Source organism: Clupea harengus, chromosome 5 (assembly GCF_900700415.2).
Source record: "Clupea harengus chromosome 5, Ch_v2.0.2, whole genome shotgun sequence".
NCBI classification, from domain to species: domain Eukaryota; kingdom Metazoa; phylum Chordata; class Actinopteri; order Clupeiformes; family Clupeidae; genus Clupea; species Clupea harengus.
The window spans coordinates 3547501-3575000 of NC_045156.1; the positions used below are offsets into that span (position 1 = coordinate 3547501).

At 42.6% G+C, this 27500-nt stretch overlaps 1 protein-coding gene across 2 annotated transcripts in view; it reads right to left on the minus strand.

Moving 5' to 3' along the window:
* The window catches only part of igsf21a (immunoglobin superfamily, member 21a), a 168831-nt gene that overhangs the window by 73481 nt on the left and 67850 nt on the right, over positions 1 to 27500 (minus strand). The window lies entirely within an intron of this gene.

Genomic DNA, 27500 nt, shown 5'->3' on the forward strand with positions numbered 1-27500 from the left:
ACACACACACACACACACACACACACACACACACACACACACACACACACACACACACACACAGTCACGCAAGACTCGCAAACCTCCAGAAAGCTCATCTACTCCCACTGGGATTTAAGTAAAGCTGCCCACTGCCCTCTCAATCTTCCTCTAGTCTGACGTCTGCAGTCCAGCACTTTACACACACACATATATATATATATATATATATATATATATATATATATATATATATATATATATATATATATGCTTACTTATACCATATTTATTTATTTATTTATTTATATAATCTCTAGATATTCATATTTACATACTCTATAAAGGTAAATACAGTAAGACCAAGGATGCAATCATGGTAATGCAACCATAAAGAAAAAAAGGGAAAAATATTGCATCTAAAAGGGACAATCTCAGTAATTGTTGAGTGAGAAAAGTTTATTTGGGATCTGTGTGTGTCTGGATTCTGCAAGCAGTGTGCTATAATATATATTATATATATATATGTATATACACTAATTATAATAATATATATAATTTCCCTTTTGTCTGAAAGTTAGGAGACACCTGGAATTACTTAACCTCCAGGAGGACTGTCACCAACTCTGAGTTGACTTTCCCACTTCTCTTATCTGAAGATTAGCCAGGAATTCCTGGGAGAAGCTCCAGCTTTGGTACTCCCTCAGAGCCCTGTTTTTCTGGGAAATTAGTCAGTAGAAAGTCACAGACAAACGGGGCCAACAATCCCCTCTTCTCTCTCTCTCTCTCTGCAATAGGAAGACATGTCTATGAGTTGAATATGAATATCTATGGGTAGATATTCGGAGGCCTGGTATAACGCGTACCAATATAGTCCAATGACAGAGTTTGGACATGGTCCGTATATGACAACTGACACTAAAGTGTCCGGAGCTTGTCTGCCCATATATGAGTCATATCAGTGGATATACAGTGAAATGTATCCCAAAATGCCAGTGATAGCAGTCAAAGTGCTCTACCTCTAAATCTAGACTTGTCTGTAGTGATGGAGGAAAATCAAGCAATCACTGCAACAGATCTACTGACTAAAGGTTTAAATGGATCGACAAAGAGGGACATGAGGGTCACTGCAATATCTAACATATGATCAAAAACATTAAAACCAGAGAGAAGCATTTGCCATTTACCATCTTCTGGACGGTCCGGGTCCCTAACCAGCCCAGATGTAAAGACTCTTAGGAGAATAGATCCAGTTGAAACGGCATGTGAAGCAAGATCACTTACACATGGAGAAAGACAAGCCATCCTAACTGCATTGTACAAACAAGATAGAGGTCCAAACAGCTTCCTGGCATGAGTTCGATTTCCAAGCTGAGACAGATCCAAGGAGAGGTGTACCTGTCTTGTCATTTGGAAACTTAGCTTAGTTTATTGATCCAGTTTGAATTGGATCTTAACACAACCTCGTTCTGAAGATTCACATTGCTTGCTCACTACCCAACTCCTTTTAAAATATTTATAAATCTTAGTTTTAACAAATAATTGGACTGATATGGGAATGTCTGTATGCCAGGAGACGACGCGACTGATTTTTAAAACACAGCCTGGCCTTTAGACTGGCCACTGATTGATGTGCCCGCAGAATGGCCGATTACCAGTATTAGATTACCAGTATGAAAATACATTTCAGACCATATTCTCAACAGAAATATAAATAAATTACAACTAAGAACCTAGTGCTGCAACACTCTAAGTAGCTTGTGGGCTATGCTAAAAGATAGCAGACACAAAACCAGAAGAGTTGCTTCTTCATTCTTAGCAACAACAACAAAATCCAATGATCAAATGGTTGACCTTTGAGATTATTGCACCTGACAAGATTCCAGACCAAATGAAGGAAACCAATTAGGTTATCTGCTGAATAGTTGAACATCTGAAATACATGCACCATGAAGATCACTATTGACTGGAATCACTTACATGTTACAAAGTGCTGTGCCTAGTGCTGGTTTAGCCCCACTGGGGCCAGAGCAATGTCCATGAAGTTAGATCATTCCTATCAATGAGAATCGAATGATGAGAAGATATCACCAGACTGGTGAGAGAGGTTACAGGGCGAATGACATCTACAACTACAGTTAATTTGAAATTGTTCCGTCGAAGAATAAGAATCGAAAATGATCTGTTCATGTCTAAAAACGTATGTATTTTTTTTCCTTAAAAGGACTGTTAGTCTAAGAGGTACTCACCCTAAACGAAACCACCAGCATCTGGCAAGTGTCAGAGTGTTGTGCACAACGGCAATGGCAATCAAGCATTAGGTTGTGTGATCATGGCCCAGAGGATCACTGGAGTGTTGATTGAATGCAAAGCAACTAGAACTGCGGTTAAGATTTTAAATCATTACGGTAATATGAGGTAAAGTAAGAAGGATCATTCTCAAGTGTGTTAAGATTTTTTACTGTCCTAAATCGAGATTGAGACAGTGGGTCAAGTCCAATTAGATATAGTTTAAAGACAGGAGAGAGGATCAAATAGAAGAAATGCAGGTACACCACACATTATATATATCAGTACCCCACTACAGACATTTTACTACAGTAAATGGTGGATTATTGTTAAGAAACATCTTGGAAATGATTAACTTATTATGATGAGTTGTTCCCATGATTTTATCCGTTATTATTACAATGATTCTACCCCCTTATTTCCTTATAAAGTAAAGAGCTAATGCCCGGTCTCACTTCCTGACAGCACCAGAGAACAGCCTGGATTTTCTGTGCAGTCCAAAAGCCAATGCAGACACATACTGCGCTAAAAGCCCTTCAATGGTTCAAAACTAGTTCAGAAGAGGGCATATGCTGAGTGTGAGTGCAGTGTGTGTGTGTGTGTGTGTGTGTGTGTGTGTGTGTGTGTGTGTGTGTGTGTGTGTGTGTGTGTGTGTGTGTGTGTGTGTGTGTGTGTGTGTGTGTGTGTGTGTGTGTGTGTGTGTGTGTGAGAGTGTGTGAGTGTGTATGTGTGCACGCATGTGCATGTGTGTGCATGTTCATAAGTGGTGTGGGGGTAGCTGGTTTCATAATAAAGGGGATAAAAGTACATGTTGTCTAGGCTTGCTTCCTTGCCAAAGGAAAGTGGCACATGGAGGAGGCAGGCAAATGTGCTGCATGCTTCTCGCCATCACTGTCGCCATGGAGAACAGGATTGGGGTTGGGAGGGGGTTGTTGGAGAGGGATTTGGGTGGTCGTGTCGGCACTGCAGCTCCTTCCGGAGAGAGCTGGAGGACTGCAAGGCCGTGTGATCAAGCAGCAGTGGCTAATGAGGCAGGACACAACAGCATCACATGCCTGATGCACAGGGTATGTAGAGACAGAGCAACAGAGGGGAGGGCAGAGAGAGGGAAATACAGAAGGACGCAGTGGCGCAAATGGGCAGAAGCAGGCACAGTCTCTTTCTCTTTATTGTCTCTCTCACTCTTCCCCATTCTCTTCTCCTCCTCATCCAGAAAATGCTATTGAATAAAAAGGGGAAAAAATTCTATTGTTTCCTTCCACCATTCCCTGCCCAGGGAGTAGAAGTCGCTACGCACTGGAATCAAAAATGGCAACGGCAAAAACACACAAGCAGTGGCAGTGTTCAAAGAGGGGGTAAAGAACATGAGGGGGAAAGAAAAGAAGAAGGGAAAGACTTGCTATCTTTGAAAAAAAAAACATTATCTTTTAACTACTATGTGTCGTCTGCTCCTGACTGTCTAAATTTAGCATCCCTCAGACGCTGACTCTCTCTCTCTCTCTCTCTCTCTCTCTCTATCTCTCTCTCTCTCTCTCTCTCTCTCTCTCGCTCTCTCTCGTTCTCTTTCTGTCTCTTTCTCTTTTGTTCCCTGTCTCCTTTTTTATCTAGAAACAGAAACAGCTTTCTTGTTTTGCATTTTTTAATGCTGAACTGTGGAGGCAAAGTGTTTTCACACAAAACCCGTCTGCCACAGCCATGTCAGGGAGGCGTGTGGGTTGTGCGTAAACGCGACTCGCAGGAGGGGTGACGGCCTGGCTTGGAGAGCCTTAACATTCCCCAGAAGGATCTGGCCTAACGAACTGTCCCTTGGCAGTCTGTTGGTGATAATGAAAAGCCAGCCTGAGAGGCTCCTCACCAAGGCATCATAATAAATCACCACAGCACTGCCATGCCCAGGGGGGTCGGGGGCATGTATTATTTACTGTATTATATATTGTATTTATTCCCTTTTTGTTGTTGTTTTTGTTGTTGTGGTCGTCATCGGTCGTTGTGCTGTTGTGAGTGCACATCAGTTCCTTTTTGCAGTTACCCACTCGCCCCCACTGAACTCTTCACCACACACACACTTACATACACAAACTACTAAGGAGAAAAACAAAGTGTGGTCAACCACAAGCACTTTGTCACTTGAGTTGGTAGGGACCAGCAACATCTGTTTGTGTATGTGTGTGAATGTTAGCGGTGTGTGTGGTGTGGGTGACTCACTATTCTCAACCACACTGCGTTCTCTTGTCTTTTCTACCGTTGCCATTTCAGGTGTTTGGTGGGTTTCGGCTCCTTTATAAATGATCCCCTTCCAGACAAGCTCCTTCGCTCTCTCCAGTTCACCACAGACAGACAATGCTTCAGCCAATCGCAGAGGCGCGGAGCAGAGCCATTCTCCCTGCCCACGTCTAGGCAGCCGTGTTGGTGCAATCATCCTTTTTTAGCTCCCTCCTGGAGCCCCTACTCGTTGAATGTTGTAGCCGCGACTCCATGCCGAACCGCCAAACCGCAATCAGTGGTAAGACAAAACTCCTGCTGCCCTTAATCCTTAAGAACACACACTTCCCCCATCAGGACATTAAAATTGCTTAAGCACAGGAAACAATTACGGGCTAGTTGCAAATATGATGGTGGTCTGGAACAGATGGAAAATCACCGGTCTCAGGCAGATTGGTCTCATACCAGCTAAATGAAAAGGTATCGCAATGGGCCAGCCCACAACAGGTCGGTGATTATAATAATACAGTGTGTTTGTGTAACTCATTGGGTGAAAAGTCCTCAAGTGCTTTTGTTTGAAATAGGGCACCCACTAGGATAATGTTAGACCAGTAATACTGTGCATGAAAAACAAGGCAACATCACAACATTCCATGGGAACCTACGGAACACGAAGATAGCAGCAAGTGAAGTAAACAGGAAATTCAGCATAAACGATTCAAACTACCTAGCAGCTAGACTGAGTAAAATTAAAACTGCTTTAAGGTGATAACCTCTAAGGATGATCTCTAGCTGTCTCTCTTAACATCTCATCTGAAGGGTTTTGTTTTCTATTTGAAATTGAGACCACTTGATAGCATGCTCCACAATACTTGCTAGGAGATGTAGTTGAATGATGAGGATTCATGATGAGGATTCTATATTCTGGTACCTACCACATTAACCTGTGTAAACCATGGGCAGTTCAGGTTAGCTGGCCTAGCATATTTCATTTATATTTCATAAAATTGTGTGCTATTGCATGATGATCGCGCAAAAATCAAATTAATTTAGCTCCGCTGGGGCCCTCTGAGGGAAACAATAAGTGCGCTTGTCATTGTAGGGCTCAGCTATAAATGGACAAATGGCTTCTGGTGGAACAGCGCGACTTTACCTCGTATCCTTTCACGGGTGAGTGAGTTCAGGAATAATGTGTTATAGCGGAGGCAAACATTGGTAGTGGATGGCCTCAAATTACAGTGGAAGGAGAGAGGCGGGCGGAAGAAGATGTTAAGAGGCCACGCCTGGTTTGCCGCGAGAGAGATTTCCGACCTTTGCCTCGCGGCAGAGCTTTGTTTTGTGGCTGGGATGTTAAAGGGATTGCGTTATAAATCGACCATGTTCCCCGGCCTGGGTGATCATGTGTGTGGTAGACTGGAGCCAAAGGCATGTTTCTCATCTATGTTTTTTTTTTTTTTAACCACCCCGACATTCAGTGCAATGTGTGAATCTCAAAACCGAAGCATCTATCACAACTGGATATAGGTTCAACGTAATGACTGTCCATGTGAATATGAATTGCCTCCACAAAGTCATTGAGCTCGAAGCAACTCTATTAAGTCTTACACATTTAGCCATGCCATAAATGTCTGAATTCCAATTAATTTAAACTGAGTTTACCTCATTTCTCACAGATTGAGAACTACCACAAAAAAATAAAAGAATCACATGGTCTAGGATATTACACATTTAGTGCTGAGGGAGTTCTCGTATAAAAGGGTGAAATGCATATCTTTCATTTGTCATAATATCTAGCCTAGGGTGGAGAATGTGAAGTCTGCTGGTATCTTAAAATTGTACAGCCAGTAAAAATATAGAAACGATTGAAACTTCAGCTGCGTAGGGGGACTCTTGAAGACAAACACAGGTGCAGCACACAGACACACAGGTTATCTGTGCAGTCTGTCTACAGCAACAGTTGGCTGGCTGTGACCACCACTGCTCGATCTGTCCCTGGTCACCGTAAGACTCAACATGACTGGTGGTGTCCTGTGGGAAGCATTGTGTGTCTGGGGCTGCCCAAGACGCAGTGGCTTTCTCTGAACAACACAACATAGAGGATGGACCAGTTCAGGACCTTTCCAATGTCTTTGACAAGTCCCCTTAGAAGAAAAAGAAGAAGAAGAAAGCAGACACATCAACAGCCCATTCTTTGGCTTTTACTGATGTCTTTAGCCAAGTTTCCATTTGGAGGTACAGTATGAGGAACCATTTTGGATGACAAAAGGATGACACCTCCTACGGATAAAAAAGAAGAAGAAGAAGAAGTTTGAAAAGGTATGTAGCACACGTAGACATCTACAGTGCCTCCAAGCGGGGTGTTTTCATGTCTGGTGTCTGGTCTGTTCTATTATGGCCTGTCTGGGAGAGGTGCCCCATGGTGCCCCTCTGATTGATCACTTCTGCCGTTTGCTCTGCATCTTCTTCTTCCTCTATCTCTCCTTCTACTCTTCTGCTTTCTCCCTATTCATCAACTTCCCCTGAACCCCTCACTGCAGCCCACTCATTTACGACTTGTCTCTGATTGCCAGCGCAAAATGACCAAGCATTGGAGATACTTTAACAGCCTGTAAAAGAGGTGTAAAAAAAAAGAGGCTTTGACAGATTTATCTGAGTGAATTGCTGTGAATTCTCACTGATGTTTATGTACCTCTGCTTTTTTATGCTGATGTGTTGATTATGTAATTGAATCTGCAAATGGCTAAACGCCTGTTTTTCATGGACATAAAGAGGCGTAGAAAATGCTTTTCAGTCAAAATGCCATGTTTACCTATGATTGTGCTTTCATATAAATGTACACATATATTCAGGGCGTAGATAAAATTATGTACATTACTCGACAATATATTTCTGAAGACTATTTCAGAAACCACAAGCAGTGGCTTATCCTGCCTATAATACTGTTGTGCTATAACCGTGTCATACAGAATAACACAAATACATATTCAGCATTGATGATAGTAAGCATTTTGCATGCAATTTATGTAAATCCATGTGTTAAAAAGTTCAATTCAACTCAGTGGCTTGCATAGGGTTACACAGAGTTCCGAGTTTTTTGTGTTTTTTGAGGCTTCATATGAATTCACTCCCTGCAGACAGTTGCAGTGACTCTCATGTCAGGTTGCACCGCGAGGGATGACTTAAAAGTGCATAATGCAAGTGCAAAGTGCATAAGGCCAGGCTCCTGGAGCCAAAATGGCTGATTCTGGCGTCAAAAGTGATTTGTTGCCTGAGCATGTGTGGCAGCACCTCTGATGTGGAAAAGCCCAAGACAAGACCAGAGCATACAAATTTTAGCTGAATAAATTGTCTCCGCACATAAACTTCCCATCAAAGACAGACGACTTCATTCATGCACCGCTGTGTCTCGCAACAAAAGCAACAACTAAAAATAAATGTATAACTAGCACAACACTCAAAACTACTCAGGATCATCTTCACGCCCTACTTCATGAAATTGTGAGACGAAAGTGCAAAACCACTGGACTGAGACGGTGACAGGCTCAGACTGAAGGGAGAGAGTGAGAAACAAAGTGAGCTTTTAACGCGGCACAAAAGTGCGAGTGCTTCAGAGGAAGGTTTAAAAGGTTTCTCGCCCGTGGAATGAGCCGTGTTGATTGTCCATCTGTGTGTCTAACCTTGGGTTCTATTTTCTTCCCTTTTTTTGTTGTGTTGACTCTTGTCAACAGGCTCTCCAAAGAGCACATTCTCTCAAACCCTTGATATGATAGTGTCATTGCATTTGCCATAGATTATAAGACTCCAGTTTGCAAACACAGCATGTAGTGGGGGGAGTGCTTGCCTTCACACATGCAAGGCACTGGGATGCAGAACAAAACAAATAAACAAAACAAACACGCTTTGCATGTATGTTTGTGTGTGTGTGTGTGTGTGTGTGTGTGTGTGTGCATGTGCGTGCATATATGTGTGTGTGTGTGTGTGTGTGTGTGTGTGTGTGTGTGTGTGCATGTGCGTGCATGTATGAGTGTCTGTATGTGTGTGTGTGTGTGTGTGTGTGCACGTGCGTGCATGTATATGTGTGTGTGTGTGTGTGGGTGTGTGTGTGTGTGTGTGCACGTGCGTGCATATATACAGTATGTGTGTGTATGGGTGTGTGTGTGTGTGTGTGCACGTGCGTGCATGTATATGTGTGTGTATGTGTGTGTGTGTGCACGTGCGTGCATATACTGTATATGTGTGTGTGTGTGTCCGCACAAATGTATTTCTGTCTGTCTTTGCACACATACGTGCATGAGTACTCATTTGTGTATGCCAGTGTGTGAGTGTGTGTGTGTGTGTGTGTGTTTGTGTCTCTGTATGTCGTGTGCACTGCTACATGTTTGCACATGTACGTAAGTGTTTGTAAATGTGTAAAGCTGTCCGAATCCACTTGCATGTGTTTGCACTTGTGTATGTGTGTCTCCGTGTGTGTGTGTGTGTGTGTGTGTGTGTGTGTGTGTGTGTCTTGGTCCAAAGGATTTAATTATAGTAACTCCTAATCTGTCCATATTTCTTCCATCATGGCCTGACTGGATTTAGAATCTGCTTAGCACTCAAGAGTCCCCTGGCAGTATGCGCTTAGCTCCTATGTATTCATTCGCGAGAGTGTGATATCAACCCCTGGACCCAGCAAATAGCATGATGGCATAATGAAGGGAAAAAGAAGCCCCATGTTGTATTTATTAGTTTTTGTAATGAAGACGTATGAAATCAGAGACCCATGAAGATTTGGCAGGCAAAGGAGGAATGCGTGTCTTCATATGAGAACCACAGATATCTTCATTTTGAGAATATTACAGCTGTGCAGTCTCTCTGTGTGTGTGTGTGTGTGTGTGTGTGTGTGTGTGTGTGTGTGTGTGTGTGTGTGTGTGTGTGTGTGTGTGTGTGTGTGTGTGTGTGTGTGTGTTAATAATCCAGCAATGTAGAGTCTGTTATGCAAAAAAAAGGAGGATTTCATTTTCTCAGATGCCACTTGGCACTAGCTGCCAGAGTCATTAGCTTGGTGAGGAAAATGGTTTAACCAGACCATAGATAATCCTGGCTGAAGCGCAGGCCCAGCGAAGACAGCCTGGAATCACAGCTTTCTCTGTAATTATCACAAAGAGCACGGATGAAAGAGACTTGTTTTTTTTCTTCGTTTTTTTTCCAACAGATTTTAGGGGCTATACCTTTGAAAAATAAAAGCATGGGGCCGAGATGAAAGTGCTATGTTTTACTCTCACTGTTTCGGCATAATTACGGCCTTAAAAAAATACACGGGTTCTTTTGTGTTCCGCGTTTTATTCCTTATTTTTACATTGTTCTCTGTTACAAGTGCATCATTCAGGTTATGAATGCCTTTTGTGGGATGCAGAGAGGCTGAGGTAATTATGTTTATCTGAACTACTGGTGCTTTCGAATTCTCTCTCTTTTTGTTTTGTCTGTGTAATTACTGATTATGTGATTCCTCGCTGAATGAGTGGACCACATTTCTGAGCCCCAGGTTCTTTGTTATGAGAAAGTTAATCATGTTTGTGATCAGCTGAAATTATACACAGGTCATTTGCCTTACTTCACAGACAACGCCAGCCGAACACTCTCATTTTGCTTTTATGAATGCAGACATGCACACACAGTTGTAGACAAGCTCTCTGTAAATCCCATTCCTAACCTTCTACCCCATCACAGCCAGCTCCACATCCATCCATCGCAGCTTGGCTATTTACTGTAAGGTGCAGGACAATACAGGAGGAATATAAACAGAGACCTGACCATTTCTGAGGCTTCATACAATACACTGGAGAGCATTATACCACAACGCTCCCATTCTCCTCAGTGAAACACGGATTGTGGCTACCTCAGGACAAAAACAAACCCTGGACTCCCACAGAATGACCTAAGCCACACCTGTTTGTTAGAGAGAGGTAATGGTTGCCTCTACTCCCCCGGAGAAACCACAGTCTTGGCAGGTCCTTTTGCTTCAGCTGAATGTGGCACAAGTGATTTGGCCTTTATCTGGGATCTGGACAACATTGTCAGTGAACAGCAGGCTGGGACACAATCACACAGGCTTGCAGGTCAGCTAAAGGAGAATTGGCCACGCATGACCACTTCATCAAGCCAGTCCAACACAGCCTCTGCACACACAGGGTGAATCCTCATAATGCACAATGCTAGTCAGAAGAGTAGCAGACAAGGCTATTCAACTCAGTGCATCTATCTTATGCGTTCACAATCCAATGTTGTTGTTGTTGTTAACCCCAATGGTGGATACATAAAACTGTAACTTAAACAGTAAGTGTAGTATGTAGTACGTAGTAGTATGTACTCTATATATGGCAAACATGTGTTTACTGCAATTTTTCTATGCACACATGATCTGGAGTAATGCTGCTGCTAAGAGTACACATCTCCATCATGGAAATCAAATGAACCCCGGGTGATAACACGCTGCAGAAGTTAAACATCAACCAGTGAGGTATTTTTTTGTTGTTGTTTTTTTCCCTATGAAATGGTGTTCATGAAGTGTGTGGATGAGAGGGGGTAATTTGCCGCCTCCTTTTGGAGGAAATCCACCTCAGCCTCACCAAGAGTGCACTGCTCTCTTTAGCTCACAATTGAGCATAATTAGGAGTGGGTGGTCAAATGGGTCTCCTTTTCTCTGAGGACAGCGAGTCCGTCGGCTGATGGCTGGATTGTCACTGTGACTCATAAATGACGTAGCGCAGTGAAACTGGGGAAAAAAACAGTGGAACAGTGGATGAACTGTCCTCTAACAATCTCAGACTCAGGGGGTGAAATCATGGAACATTACAATGCTGTGTTTAATACAATGTAATGGCCGTATCCCAAAATGATTGTATATAACATGTTTTCATGCTCTGGGTTCATATGATGAAGGTGTAACAACAACCTCTATTATTCTTTAGATCAAACAGCAAATTGTTAATCCAAAAATAATTCCCTCTACTAAGTAGAGTGCATCTGAAGATCTGGAACAAACATTGCACAAGGAAGTATTTTTACAATTCTGTATGATGAAAATATTGCATGTTTAACCTCCAGTGCTGTTGAAATCTGTACTCCACAAAGATATTGGGTGATGTCTGGAATAAAGCCTTTGTGAATTCTAAATATCAAAGCCCTCTATTTACCAGCGACAACAAAAAGACTGGCAGGAGGCTAAGCATCCAGTTGCCTCTCACAGAAAACACATCCCTACAGGATATTTTGGTACAGAATATTGTGCTGCATTTGGCAAATCATCAACTCAATGAGTAATTAAGGCCTCACATGAGGCAGAAACTACATTTTCAGTATTTTTTTGTGTGTATGTGTGTGTGTGTGTGTGTGTGTGTGTGGGGGGGGGGGGTATGAAATAGAAAGAGAGTCAAAGTAAATCAAGGCTAACAGCAAGCTTTCATCTTAACTGGGACACTTTGCAAATTGTCTTTATTTATTTACTTTCTTCTCAGTCATAGGTAATTATAGTTATCAGCAGGCAACTTGGTTAAGTCTTAACACCTTCCTCCAGTACGAGCTACCTCCTTCTTGTCAAGCATAAGCGTGCGCTCTAAATGAATCAGCGCTTCTAATTAAGTACATTCTTGCATCATTTATCTTCATCTCCTATGTTTTTTGCTGATCGGCCCATAGTTGGTTGGTGTTACAAAAAGAAATGAGGTGGGAAAAGACAAATAAACACGTCAGCATGTTTCTATTCAGTGGCAGGGTTATCATCTCGTTGTGAAATGATGTAAAATTTCATGAGAATGCAATTTTCTGCATCACACCAACAACACAGAAAATGTAAAGGACAGAAATCGAAAAAATAAACCCTGCACTTCACATTTCTGCATTTAGCAAGAAAGAAACTGCAGATGGACTGTAAATTACTGGGTCTTTTTTCTTAAAGCTCAGCAGCTGGATTAGGTGGAGTGGGGGGGGCTCTGGCATAGTTTGGCTTTGTGATCCTGCCGAGTCAGGTCTTAACATTCTCATGCTGACGCCCCAGCCGTGCCAGTGGTTGTCAACGGCTAGCCTGCAGCATCGCCTCCAGGGCCCTGGGCTGCCTTCTGCAGTCAGTCAGCAGCAGCAGTAGGGACTCAGTAATACCCCTCTGCTTGCTACAAAATGGCCTCACTACCCAAAAGCCAACCCCTCCTGCTTCTTATCCTCCTCCTCCTCCTCCTCCTCCTCCTCCTCCAAAAAAAAAAGGACATGAAATGAGTAATGCCCGGTAGATTGAATGATACTTTATTTGTTGCGGAGCCATCACGACGTGGACAAATGGTTGACTGTGGGTGATTGCTTTTTGACATTTACAAATGTGGCTGTCGGTGATGAAAGGCTGAAGTGCATTAGAGCTCTCGGCGGCCGCTCCATATCTTGCCATGACTGTCGCTGTAGCCACTCCCGCCGCCGCCGCCACCACGCCGAGATAATCTGGGTTCATCAGCTGAATATTCCTGCACTTACTTGGCCTCTCCACACCCGACCTCCGCCTGGCGCATGCCTTTTAATAATGGATTTGGAGATCTCCACGTAAAACCCTTTTGGTAATGCAGCCGTGGGGGGAAAGTCAGGGGCAAAGTACAAAAGGTTAGACTGCTAACAGATGGCCATTCCTCAGTAACCCGTGCAAAAACACACCAGCCCTCAGCGATTGCTGGGTGGCTGGCCAGAATAAGGGCAAAAGCTCTCTCTCGCTCTCTCTCTCTCTCTCCCTAGGTCCAAATAGAGTCGAGGAAGTTTTAATGTTTCCTAGAAAAAAAGAAAAAAAAAGGTCTGCGGCAGCACTTGCAGTTGTCACCTGACTTCTGGCTGAAAAATATAGAAGTGGCAAGCAGGCTGTCAATATCTCGCCGACATGGTAATGGGAACACTAACATAACACTTTGTCTCAGCAGCTGATCGATTGGAAACGAGCTAACATAAGCAACATCGGCAGAGGGGAGAGCGGGCCTCACAGGCCTAAATCAGACAGACATCTTCGATGGGGCCGAGAGAGGCTAATCTACCCCATTAAATCAGGCAGAGGGAAACAGCAGCTCAGCTGATTCACCTCAGGAATTACTCTGAGAGGCACGAGAAGCATTCTGTTCTGTCTTTGTCGTCCAGAGAAATGGCTAATATTTTTAGGCATAAGCAAATCTATTTTGAAGTGTTGCAGAGTTTGGTGGGACTGCAAGTGGCAAGTCATTGTAATATTGAAGTTAGTTCGCTGTTTTGGGGATTCTGGAGACAGAATCATGTTCGACATTTTTAGTGAGTTTTTTGTTTTGTTTTTATAGAAATCTGAATATTTGTCACAGATCGCAGTGTCACCAATGTGTCTGGATAAATCACAACAACAAAATAAAGGAATTGGACACCTAACACAGATTAGATTTTCATACCAGCATCTCTTTTTTTTCAAGATAGTCTACAAATTGACATAGAATTAGCACTACCTTTGATTCGTCCACTGCAGACGCATTAGTACCCACCAAAGGAGGTTGCATAGCTTTGCTATCTAAAACCTTACCTGATAACTAATGTTGGTTTAAATCTAACCAAAGGTTCAATTTTGACCCTTTCAACATTGCTTGGGTCTGTGTTTGTCCATGTCAGTGAGTAAGATATCTATCTCAAGTCATTTGTCATAGTGAAATACACAGAGACAACACACATGCTCAGATATCTGGGATAACAAAAGGAAAAACAAAAGGAAAAGGTTTCATTTTTACTTGTGGAAATGTTTTCTAATTCCTTGAAAGATCCCAAATGTAATGCATCCATTTCGACCAATTTCAGCCTACCAAATTTCTGAATTTCAAAACTCCCCCGAGGCCATTCATCAAATTCTGAACACAATTGGTGTACAGCATCTACAGACAATGCTGATCGAAATTTGTTCAGGGATTTCCGATTTATCAAACCGTCTCGAAGTTACACGTCGATCAAATTTGAGGCCGTGGCCAATGATGACATTATGGCCAATACCTTCTGGTGTCGAAACATAACCAAACGTGGCACACACAATCGATCCAGTAGTCCCGGCTGCCAAATTTCAGGAAATTCCGTCCATAAGGGGCGCAACTGACACATGGCAATATCTCAAGAACCATCTAAAAATGTAAAATGTAGTAGACTTACACTTGGCATCATTTGCTCACATTTCCTGAAGTGCCAATTGGCTCGCTAATCAAAATGGTCAATCAAATTTCAGCAGTAAATATTTTACAGTGTAAATGGCCAATCAATCATGAAACTTCAAAGGCTCATTCACAGAAGCTATGTACCCCATACGAAACAAATCAGCCACATCAGGGGTGCTGTAATAAGCACATTTACGTTTTAGCTCATAGCTTGGGATCCACATGGGTTGAATAAAAAACCTTTTCCTGCAGATTGATTATAAGATCCCAAATAAAATGTGCCCATTCCTGCCAATATCTAACATTTTCCCTCCATTTCAATTTCATGAAAAGGGTGGGAAAACTAACTTAGGGTGACCAGATTTGAGTTTGTGAAAAAGAGGACACTTCGTCGCGGGACCCCGCCCCCTCCCCCGCGATGAAGTTTTGACATCTTTTTCACATGTACTATTGTAAACGATGCAACTAGTGGAGGCGGCAAGGTGCTCTGTGTTGCCAGATTGGAAATGGCGTATCGTATCAAAGATTCAAAATGATCGTATTTGGAGGATAATTATCCTATCTGGCAACACTGGGAAGGCGGTCGACCAATGACAGTTCTCTCTACAGTCAGGGCACGCGCAAGAAGGTGAAACGTAAGGGAGATACCCTTTCCAAAACTTGTAAGGACGTAATGACTAGTTTGTGAAAGACCCAGAGAAACACAAATATCCGACGAGGCAAAATCCCTGCAGGATGCATTTTTTAGGTCTCGAAAAGAGGACATGTCCGGGTAAAAGAGGACGTCTGGTCACCCTAACTAACTCATCTGAGGCCACTCATCTGCTCATCATGAAATTTGGTGTATATCATCTCCAGACCATCCTGACAAAAAGTTGTTCAGATAAATTTGATTCGTCAAATCATTTCCAAGTTATGGGTCAAAACAATTTGAAGGCGTGGCTTATATTGACTCTGTGGCCACTGTCTTGTGATATAAAGGTCCAAACTTTACTAAATGTGACACTTTAAATCACTACCTCATACACTCTGGATGCACACCAACTTTTCGAACGTTTTAAATTTGCTATGCTTACACTTGGCTACAATACATTTGACATCTTCTAAAGTCCATCTCAGCTCCTTCGACAAAATGGCCACCAGAGGCGAATAAATTTCAGCCTGTGTGAATGGCCAATCTTAGTGACATTTTGTAGGCTCTTTCAGAATGGCATATAGAAGCTATTTACCCAATTTCAAACAAATCAGCCATAAGATGTCGCTACAACAACCTACAACATGGTTTCCTCTGCTTCTCTGGCATGGTTTTGGAACATAATTTCTCCTTTAAATCCTATAACATTTATAAAATTATGACCTGTTGAAGCGTTCAAATCATGTAATCTTTGCCACTATATTTCAACATGTGTCCCCAACCACTTTGCAGGAAAAAACTAAAGAAAAAAGATGTGATCCTATTGGAGAAGAACTGGTCCAGATCTTGTGAGGCTCAGGCTCAAAGTCAGACACTGTCCAGCTAGGAAACGGAACAGGCTGTACCGGCCACGATAAACCTGATGTGATCAGGCCAGGGTTTTTATTCTGAATCTCTGAGAGATTTGTGTAGATTTGGGGTTAAATCAAATGATAGAACCATTTGGAGCTGGCGTTGATGGCATTGAGTCGAGCGCCTTCATCTAACTCGCTCAGTTGGAACTGCAAATGAAAATGTCAGAAAGAAAGAAAAAAATAGAGGAATAAAAGAAGGTACACTGACAGGCCCTTAGAGAAGGGCTTATTCTCAGACAAAGTGGCCAATACAAATGGGACAATATGTCTGGGTAGTGAGCGGTGTCTCGTTTTGCCATTCTCACACATGCTTTGGTGTGCACTCTGAATCATTTTCACTTATCCTTCTCCCTCATTGTGGGAAAATGCAGTCTATATCTAAATCAAATGCCTGGGGTTTATTCAAGGATGGGACTTTTGTGTTTGAAATGAGAATGAAGAAAAGCATTTTCTGACATGGTGCTGACAGTTCAAAATATTCCCTTGCTTGTTACTTAAAGGGGAAAAGGAAACTGAGTCCTAAACAAAAAAGGAAACCAGGTCGGTCTTTACCATGGTAAAGCCAAACAACATATGGAACAAATGAGTGTCCATTTCTGGGCATCATCCTTTGTCTATAGTGCAGAACTCAGAATGTACACCTGAGAGTAGTAGTTTCTTAGAGTTGCTCTCACAGTTACAAAATTAATTCATCTCTTGTGGATATATTTTCTTGTGTTTGTAAAGACTGTTTTTGTAAAGGTTTTTGAAGAGAGAGCACTGTGAAAGCATTTTGCAAATATACATGACTTAAAGACAGTTGAAATTGTATTTACAAAGCACCATCGGTGTCACTTTAATGAGAGTCTCAGCACACAAAGGAACAGGGCTGAAGGTAATTTGACATTTTGCAAGTGGTGTCATTTAAATGAACCCTTATTTCTACCATAACAGGCATTGAAAACCCTGTTTGGAATTTTAAAGTTGCACTGGGAAAGAAGAGGTTGGTGGTTGGTGTGAATAAATTAATCTGTTAGGAAACTGCTTTTGGGAGGATAACATGATGGGGTTATTTCGAGACTGGCCACAGGAGCCGCAGATTGGTGAAGGGCAAGGCAAGGTTGGCACCAGATTAGAGGCAAGGCGAACAATCCTGGAGAAAAGGCTGCCTCGCGCTGCGGCAGAAGAAGAAGGGGGAGGATGAGGAAGAAGCAGATAGGGGCTTTGGAGTGGTTAGGGAGAGGAGGGATGATGAGGCTGTCACCCTCTTTGGCTGGAGATAAGAGAAGAGAGTGACTGTCAGCACTGATCAGCACTTCCAAAAACCTCCACTCTTTTGTGTGTGGAATGAGAAGCTAAACTCTCGCGCATATTCAAAAGTAGGCGTCATTTAACTCCTAGCTGTCATAACTTCTAACTGGGTTAAAGGGGCTCTTGGGGAAAGACATGGAAGAGAGAAGGAAGAAAAAAGATTCACTTGATTGGCCCCTGTGCCTTCCTGCAGGTACTTTATTGTCATTTAGGCCCCATTGCTTCTCTGATGGCCTTTTTCCATATAAGACCAGCCAGCCAAAGGCTTTTCCTCAGGCGTAAACACCAGTGAATAGCCTCGCTCTTCTGTTTTCATTAGGAGTGGTAACAATTCTAGAAACATCAAAACCGTGCTAAGCAATGTTTTTTTGAGCTGTCATTTTCGTCGTCATTTTCTATGCAACCTAAACTAACTCTACCCATAATTTTTTTTTATTTTATCCGGTTTTATTGTTGCGTTGTATTCCATTCCAAAAGTGCCTATTTCAGCCCCGATTCGGCCCTGCCCCACTACAGGATTGAACTGGGGGCATTTGGGCCATGGCCATGGTTCGGACTCGGAGATGGAAACAAAATAATTTTGAGGCTTTTCCCCAGACACCGCTGGTTTTACCCCATAGTGGAAATGCACCACCAGTCATCCTCCAAGACTCTTCCATGTCACTGTGAAAGTGCAGCAGTGGGTATGACTAACACCGTGTGGAGTGATGGGTTGAATTAATATCCTTTAGCTCCGCGGGGAGTACACTGCCCTCTCTTCCCAGATGCCCTTCAACTCCACGGACTCAGAGGTCAGCCACTCATTTTTTATTTTTATTTTTTGTCTAAAAATCTATTAGAAAACCTATCTCTCTTCACACAATGTGCTATACCCACCGGAGGAGAGGGGACTTTGTGTTAATTGTTTCTCCTAAAGCCACGATGCTGACCCAGTTATCAGCACTCCAGGACGCGGCTAACCAGGGTTTGTGGGGGTACAAAAAAAAGGAGCACTGATCGATCCCACTGAGGACTTTGGTGGTGCGGTGGGATAATGTGTGGGAGGTTGGGGTTTGAGGTGGGGACAATATAAACGACTGTTCATTTCACCGATAATGAGATTGTACTGCAGCTAAAGCAATGGACTCCCTGCTGTTTGAGAGCTTTTAAGCTACCACTGTTTTATATAAAACATTTATAGACTCTGAGCCCCTCTGATTTCCAAACATCTGTTGTATTCATGGCTAACGGTGAACAAATGACCAGAGCTTTAATGAAGAGAGTTTAAAATCTTCTTGTATTTTTTTTTATCAAAGTTTCAATTTCAAAGTTTCAGATGTATCCCTATCATATAATTTGGCCACATCAGGTAATGAAAGCAATAGGAGAAATGGGCTATTTTGAGTTTAGTTCATTGTACGCAGACTGAAAATGAATGCTTCCAGCCTTGAATCACCACAAGTGGCCTCCAAGTCTTTTAGCTACAGAGTATTATACTGCTTATTCAACTTGTTGTTCCCTGCTGGTAAGTCTTTGGAAATGTGATTCAGGGCCCAGCGTGAGCCTTCAAAAATCCTTCTCTAAAATCAACTAAGAACTCAGAGTGCTCCCACAATTGTCCCCTTCCCAAGCCCCAGCAAATCTTTTCAGTTGAAGGGCAAATCCACTCTTCCAAAGGGCATTTCTGTCAGAGATCATTGCAGCATTAGATACATTGTAATTTCTCTACTTGGTACAAACACTGCATCTTTGTGTCCTTGAAACCTGTTCAACACAGGTATAGACAAAAAGTAGTGTTTTTTTTGTTGTTTAAAACATACCATCAGATAACCCTGTGGTCTTTCTCTGGTAGGGGAGAGGATGAGTCCCCATCACCCCAGGGCTACAGCGGCAAGGGCAGGCTAGCTGAGAATGACTCCGCTTAACTGGATTGGGTGCATTACTGCAGGCACTTCCTCGTTGTATAGGTTGTACTCCAATCTCTTGACCTCGAAGGCATCAGACATTTGACAAACAGAGAAATACATTTTAAAAGCTCAAGTGCAGGAGTGGGAGAGTGGAAATATTTGTACAATATAGCCACCCCCTGACAGCTCTTTTTTTGCCCTCCATGAAAACAAAATGATCGATCCCAGGAGAACTGCAATCTGCCAACAAGCACTACATCCAAAGAAGCTGGCAAGGCATCTTTTCTGTGGGTTGGTGCGTTCTATTTTCATTCCCCGCTTTGTGCCCGCAAATGCCTAGTTAGGTCCCTTGCACTTATCTCTAGTGAGAATTCAATTTTTTTTCTCGTTTTTACTCTTCCCAGAAGGAACTCACTTTGTTGTATTTATGCAGGGGCTACAACTAAGTCGCCGCTGGCATGGAAATCTCATTCCCCCTTCTAATGCAAATGTCACAATCAGCCTCTGATCCAGGCCTAATCGCCGAATAATCACTTTCATGTTTGATCATTCAGTGATAGCAAAATGGATTTAGAAAATCTGCGGAGGAACTACTTTGGGGACTGCCAGTTGTCCTGAAGTTACTAGAGCTTTTGTGCATTGTGGGAGAGAGCACCAGGCTATGTCATTACATTACTACATTAGAAACCTATAAATAAAAAAAGCCTCCAGTTCAGTTGAAAGCATAGTCTGTGATGGCTCCTCGGCACAGCTTTACACAGAGCATGGAGGAAGTGCCTCACCAGGTGCTGCCGGAAAGTCTTTCTAAATGTGATACAGGGCCCAGCGTGAGCCTTCAAAAGTGCTTCTCTAGAATCAACTAAGAACTCAAGCAATGACTCACCAGGGCACCATGCCTGGCCGTTAGAATTTTTGTATTGTCCAATCACAGCAAGTAGTGGTGGAGTGCTTCCTATTATGCTTTCAAAATGTGGAAAAAAATCAGCACATGAAATATTCTTAATTTAAGATAGATCTTTCATTAGAATGGGGCTGGAAAAAGTCATAGTTTGAAACACCGTTGCTGTTTTTACAACAATTTAGCTGTTTGACACTTTGGTTGTAAGATTTTACCATTTTTGGGGAACGGCAATTCGTTGTTTGAAGTCCTTTGGGTTTTTTTATGTATGAGTTTTTCAATGTTTTGAAATGACTGTGGATTATCTCTCCTGCTGATGTCCTAAAATGTAAAGGTGAAAGAGCAGTGATCCCTGTCTATTTATCTTCACTTCACCTTTACAGCAGGGCCCAGTACACACACACACACACACACACACACACACACATGCACACACAGAATGAGAGAGAGTGAACAGACACCTTCCTCTCTCTCTCTCTCTCTCTCTCTGTCAATGCGAACACACAGAGATGACTAGCACATGCACTGTCTGAACTGTAACAGATGGGTCTTCAAACACGTCCCTGCAGTCCTACGCTCTGAATGACCTCGCTTCTTTATGCTGTACCAGTCTCCAGAGAGCAGAGGTGCTTTACATGTCCACTCAAGCATGCTGGACATCCACCTGTTGGACATCCACCAAGTTACACAACGCCACACAGCAACGCTGTCTTCTATCAACGAGCTAATTCACTTTGTCCTTGGACTGGAAATTATCTTTTATAAACTGCTACTGATTAGAAAAGAGCTCAACACTCAAGTTTCAGAGCGCTAGAATCTCACATGTTTTTTTTTTTTTTTTTTTAGTTCAGAGGAAAAGCCAGCATTCATAATAAGAAGTGCAGAAAAGGCCTTGAAAGAGACTAATTAGGAATTCCCAAAGGACAATTAGCATTTCAAAATGTTTGTGTCTAAAACAAAGATAACACAATCCTACTCCAATCTCACTAATAGTGATTTCTTTTTTTCCAAGCCACCAAATTTAATCTTGGAACAAAGCTAAACTTCGACAGTTCAGGGTACCAACCTCATTTTGCAGTTCTGCAGTTTGGCAATAAGCAAATAGAAGTTGGCGGAATCACACAGAGCAATGGCCTGATTATGATAGGACAATGTTGTGTAGCTGTGATATGGGCGAGTTACAAAAATGCTCAATTGAGTGTAAATATCGGTGGATATCAAACAATTACTCGGACCATTAAATAAGGACTCGTCATTAGTGTCGTGTTATTGCCCACACAGCTCTTCTGGGTATATTTTGGAATGCAGGCAGATTAGTCGCTGCATATATGACTGCATTTGTGGTGGTGAGCTTAGAGAAGTTGTATTCTGGGCATAAAATATCTTTACTTAATATATCTATTATACCTGTATGAATATGTATGTTTCGGTCAACATCTATTAACACCATGATCTGTGTGTCAATCAATCAATCAATCTGTTTATCTACTGTATCTAGCCATCCACCTATCAAGGGAAAGGGAGGTATTCCAATTCTATCTCCTTGCCATTTTATCAGTCATCCATACCAGAACTGACTTTTAAAGGCTTACAATGGATACAACATTGGGTCAAGTCAGGTCAGGCTAGAAGAAGCTGCCTCAATGTGTGTGGTAAAGTCCATCTACTCCTTGTCCGTCTTTCTCTCACACCACGCAGGGTATATTATCTCTGTCGGCGGTGTGATTCAAGACTACCCGTGTATATTTAGCTGCCATGCGTAAAGAATGTGGAGGGGACTTAAGTGAGCTGCGAGATTTCGCAATGAGACAACCGCACAGATGTGGCTGAGAGCGGTGGGATGCAAGACACACAGAAAAGCCCCACAGGGGAGTGCTGTGTGTACACTGAGCGAGCGAACGCCATTCTCGCCTTCCGCTAGGACCTACAATCCCGTTGCCTCGGCAACTAGGCAGAGGCAGAGCTGTCAAAAAAAGAAAAAAGAAAGAGAGGGAGAGAGAGAGAGAGAAAGAAAAGAGGCTGAGGGAATTCTGCGGATTGTGATGCACGGCAGTGGTGGAGCATGCCTGCGTACCTCCCTCTGCAAGCCTCTCAAACCTCCATCTCTCTTTCTCTCCTTCTCCTTCCCTCTCTCTATCCACTCAGAAAAAAAACAGGATTAGTATCCACGGGACTTCTGGGTCAAGAGCCGCTCTCTTCCCCATGCTGTGGTGACACAGTAGCAGCCAGCGTCTGACTCACAGGTCCCCAAAAAAACTGCAGTGTTCCAAAAAACAGTGCTAACGGCGCTAATTTGGACACCAACTCCATCCTCACACCAGCAGCGCTATCTGGAAGTGACATTCTCATGCCAACACAACTTTATTTGCATACTGCGATCATGTCCCTCAGTGTCAATAGCTTTAATGGGATTTGCCAGGATATGGGCAACAACCCTAGACGTGTGTGTGTGTGTGTATGTGTGTGTGTGTGTGTGTGTGTGTGTGTGTGTGTGTGTGTTTGTGTGTGTGTGTGACGGATCTACAGTGTAGGCAGCATTACTGGAAAGACCAATTATTGTCCCAGGATGGCTCTGAAAAAAATTACTTTGGAAGGCTTAAAAGCTTTAGGTGGCCAGCAATTCAGTTCCTGTGACCAACAATGTGCACACTGCAATGTATGTGGAATAAAGCATTCAGTTCCAAAAAGGATAACAGGGGTGTGTTCAATGTTTGTATGCCCAGGAAATTATACCTTGTTTTGTCAAAAATGGCTTTGGCTTAAGAACATATGCAGACACATATGGAGACAAGAACACTGAAGACAAGTATCACCTTTGAGTCAGACTGTACTGGTGTATGTGTTTTGGAGTTTGTTTGAACTTTGTCTCTGTCGCCTTATGCTGCAGATGGTGCAGCTGGCTGTAACAGTGATACTTTTTCTAACAAGTTAAAAAATGAAACTCCTCCACCTCAAACGACGTTTGAACCTTGAGCTAAAAGACCTTTACTTTCCTCATTAAATTGATTGAGTTTTTTTTTTAGTTATTTTTTTTACCATGTATGCATGAGTCACTGACTTACTGAATTTTACACTACAGCATGTCCATGGAGATGTATTAAGGCACATTCTTGGAACAAAGAAAAATGGTAGTTAAGAGGGAAAATTGATTTGCCTCTGAATCGCTGATGAAATGATAAAACAGTGAGAGGGAGCAGGCCAAGGTCTTCAATCTATCTGAACTGCTTGACTTGTCACACCAATTTAACCTTCATTTCAATATCTGAGCTCTTTCAGAAGCCAGTTGTCTTTCATCTGGTATTGCCATTAGTGAATGAGAAATCTTTCAGCCAGCGAGTTTAGGCAGTTTGGAATCGGCTCGTCCAAGGCAAAGCTTGACAAGATCAAATCATGTGTTTTTCAATTCACCCTCGACACGTCTTTAATAATTAGCACAGCTTCTGATAACTCACTGAGCCTCTCATAGATGTTGCTCTAGTCCAAGGTTATAATAGCTTTTTCAAATTAATTTTTATTTTGACAATATGTGTATTCAATCTCAATTTCCAATTAGATTTAGTTAAGTGTTTTTTCTTAGTTTCAGTTTCTTTTTCATGACTCATTTCTATTTTGTTTTAGTTATATTATAGTTTAGTAATTATTTATAATATTTATAATTTAGTTAAGGACAAAAGGTGTCAAGGATTAGTGCGGCATGAAAAATTATCTGTATATCATTAGTAGGGTTTCATGGTCAACCCCACCAGTATAGTTATCTAAAACCCACTAAATAACTCACAGGTTGTTACGTTTTTCTCTCACATTCTGTCTCGCTGCATCCTTTTCAAAGAATTTGTATTCCCGCCGAGTGAAACTTTCCCTGATTGATAATGATTAATCACTACTGGTTAAATATAAGGCAAAAGGCCATGTTGATTTACAGCATCTGAATAAATGGAAGCAAACCACGTAAATACATAACAAAAACAAATCCTGTATTCAAAACTGTAGAACAGAAATCTGAGGCTACGGTACAAACATTAGAAAAAAAAAATGGATCCACTCCCACTGTAAGAGAACACAAAGGAACATGGCAGATAATAGTAGCCATTCCCCTCACCATCACCAGCCCAATTCAGGACTTCTCCTTTGTTCTTCTTCCACTACCGTGCCTCCTGCTACATGTCACTGTGAAAGGCACTTAGACGGGGGAACAAGGGTGCTTCCTCCTGACATACCCCTCGACATCAAAGCACCTCGCTGTGATGAGAGCAATAATGTGCCAGAGTGTTAAAGCCACATATGGTCCAAAGATGGGTCAACGGCAAATTGGCTGCTCCCTGAGAAGAAATAAAAATAGAGGGTCTAGGCCGGCATGGTCGGTTGACTAGCTGGCTCAGATGGCAGGCAAGCCGGCGGGAGGGTGAGTGTCACCTGAGAGGGCTGTCACTAAGAGCAGGGTTGCTCCGGTAATGAGTCGTTGGGGGGTTAACCGGCGGAGATTAAAGCAGACGCACACCGGCACTCAACAGGCAGCCAGGCGGAACAAACACCCCCCCCCCACCCCCACACACACACGCCCGCTGCGCACATGCGAGCCGTCACAGCGTTGCACTGGGCACCCGCGGGGGAACGGCGCCGGGGATTGCTCTTCATTAGAATGACATAATCAGAACAAGCACAGAGTGAGGTGCACTGCCAGACGCTGCACTGAGGCGTCGTCTCCAGCGGGGCCCCTTCCCCGGGATCTCAGTCGCCACAATGCACCCGCTAACATAATACATGATGTCTTCAAAGCGATAAGAGATTCTCCCTCGGTTATTTATAGGCCACCAGAAAGGCATTTTAACATGCCAAATGGCAGCTTGATGGAATTACAGTGCACAGCCAAGGCGCCTAATCCTGAGCCCAGTCAGGGAGGGCTCTGAGCACACTGCGTAGAGGAAATGCATTTATGAAGTCCTGAGAGTAATATTGTTTACACTTTGGATGATTTTATGTTTGCTTTACCAGGCATTTGCAGACCTTCTTGACGTGCTGGATAAATGGCTCTGATAATGGAGTACCTCTCTCTCTCTCTCTCTCTCCCTCTCTCTCTCTCTCTCTCTCTCTCTTTCTCTCCCCATTATTTTAACAATGGGGTATTATGGCCTCAAACTATTAGACTTTGTAGAATATTTAACCCCAGGAAATATCTTCAGCTGTGGTTTTAATGATGGACTGATTTTTAGGGCCTTCAAATAAAAATGTCTCTAGAGATTTAGGACAATGTGAGCATCAAGTCACCTCCACACCTTATTTGCATGTTTCAATAAACAGGAGATTTTTGCATAAATAAACATAATCAAGTAAGCATGGTATTAATATATAACAACCAAGCTTTAGACATAAGCCCTGTGATATAGTATATTTCCCCAACTGTTTTATGACCGCAACATGTCAATATACAAAAGATGATTTCACTGATCTTACAACACAATAAAACATTTGATCACAACTTTATTAACTGGCCTCAACAGGGGAAAAAAAACCTGACTGTCAGAACTTTTGAGAGTTGTATTCCTACACTTGCCCAACTTAAAAATTGGCGTGAACTTTCAGCCTTGCCATGAAAACCACAGCTGTTACGAAATGCCAAGCACTGCTTCAGTGTTCTTCGACTCCATTTCAGACCTGATAGCTGCTACGTGCAGCCACCTCGAGAGCGTTTCCGTGGCAATCTCTATTATCTTGAGTGGCTACGCCGTGGCCTAAGCTTTGCTGAGGATGTGCTTAGAGAAGCAGACCAGGCCCTGGTGTGCATTTCCAAATCCTCAAACAGAATCTGTCAAGATAAAGGTACGTCGGTAATGAACAACCCATGGCTGCGATCTTTAATTCACAAAGCCTCCGTCTCGTCCGCTTGGCTTGGATTAGATACGCCGATCCCTAAGGTGGATATCAACCCCGGTTACGTTTGAGTGTGGTGGGGGGAAAAATGAGAAGTCGACAGTTTAGTCAAATAAAAGGCAGAGATTAAAGAAACTTTGACTGCCAAGCGTGGATAATTGATTTATAATGTATCAGCGTATGTAACGAGGAATGGTCAGAGGGGAGAAGGGCCGTTTCTTATTACCACCTCTGGGTTTTTGATAAGCCGCCAATACTTGATAGCCGATGGCCTTGTTCTCTGTGGGCTTGGTCTAAACTGAGGCTGTCAATAGCTAAATAGCTTTGGTAATAAGGGCTGTGAAAGCTTCCACTCTATCCAGATTCATCATTAAGGGAGAATGATACTCATCAATGCCTATTCTTTGAACACACACACAAACACAGAAAAAAAAATATTTGAATGGAGGTAGACTGGCTCACAGTGCTCTGTGGTCATATTCAACATTTCCAATGATCCATTTAAAAAATGTTTTTCACCTCCTTCTCTGAATCATTTGAATAGACAGACTGTGAATGAGGAAAGCTGCGGACATTTTTTTTTTTTTAAACAATACAAGTGGGCTAAAAACCGCCTCTATTATCCAAACCCAAAGCACTTTGTCATTTTCCAACAAAGCTCTAAATTCAGACACTTTGACCGGAGGAAGGACTGTGCCCACTGTGTAAGACCTGCTCTCATACACCGAAACTAAAGATTGTCTAATACATTCAGTGCAGACTTATTGAAATACAGTATATCAGTAGCACCTAATTTGTTAAAAGGGTTACGGGGAATGTTAATGGCACCTCACTGCACTTGAAGAAAGCAGTGCTCAGTCAAGCGTAACAGGGCAAAGTCTGGCAATAACAAACAGTTTCTTCAGATTCCAATCCCGATTCTATGAAACTGTCGGAGTCTTCAGCATGATGTATGGTTCAGTAGCTAATATGTAAAGTGCTATTAATCTCCCTTTGTCTTGTCTCGAAAGGTCAGCATTTGCAAAGAGGGGACTGTGGAGACTCTGAATTTCATGAAGTGAGAGGGACACAAGGTTGAATCAAAGGCAAATATAATGCCGGTTATCTGCCTCCATTATTCGGTTTGCAATTAAAATCCATCTCCGCCGGATGGTGCCGAGCAGGTGGAAGAAAACGTGCCGTAATTTTAATATCAGTCATTATTAAGTGTTATCTAGGCAATGTTGCTAATTCAAAAGTAGGTCCACATCAACCCCCTCTGCGCGAACTCTGCTTTGGCACGTGCACCACGTCTGAGGTTTAATCAAATGACTCGACGTAAGATATGTGCTTAAGACCAGCGGCCATTGTCATCACTGACATTCCATCCCGGCTCCCCACGTC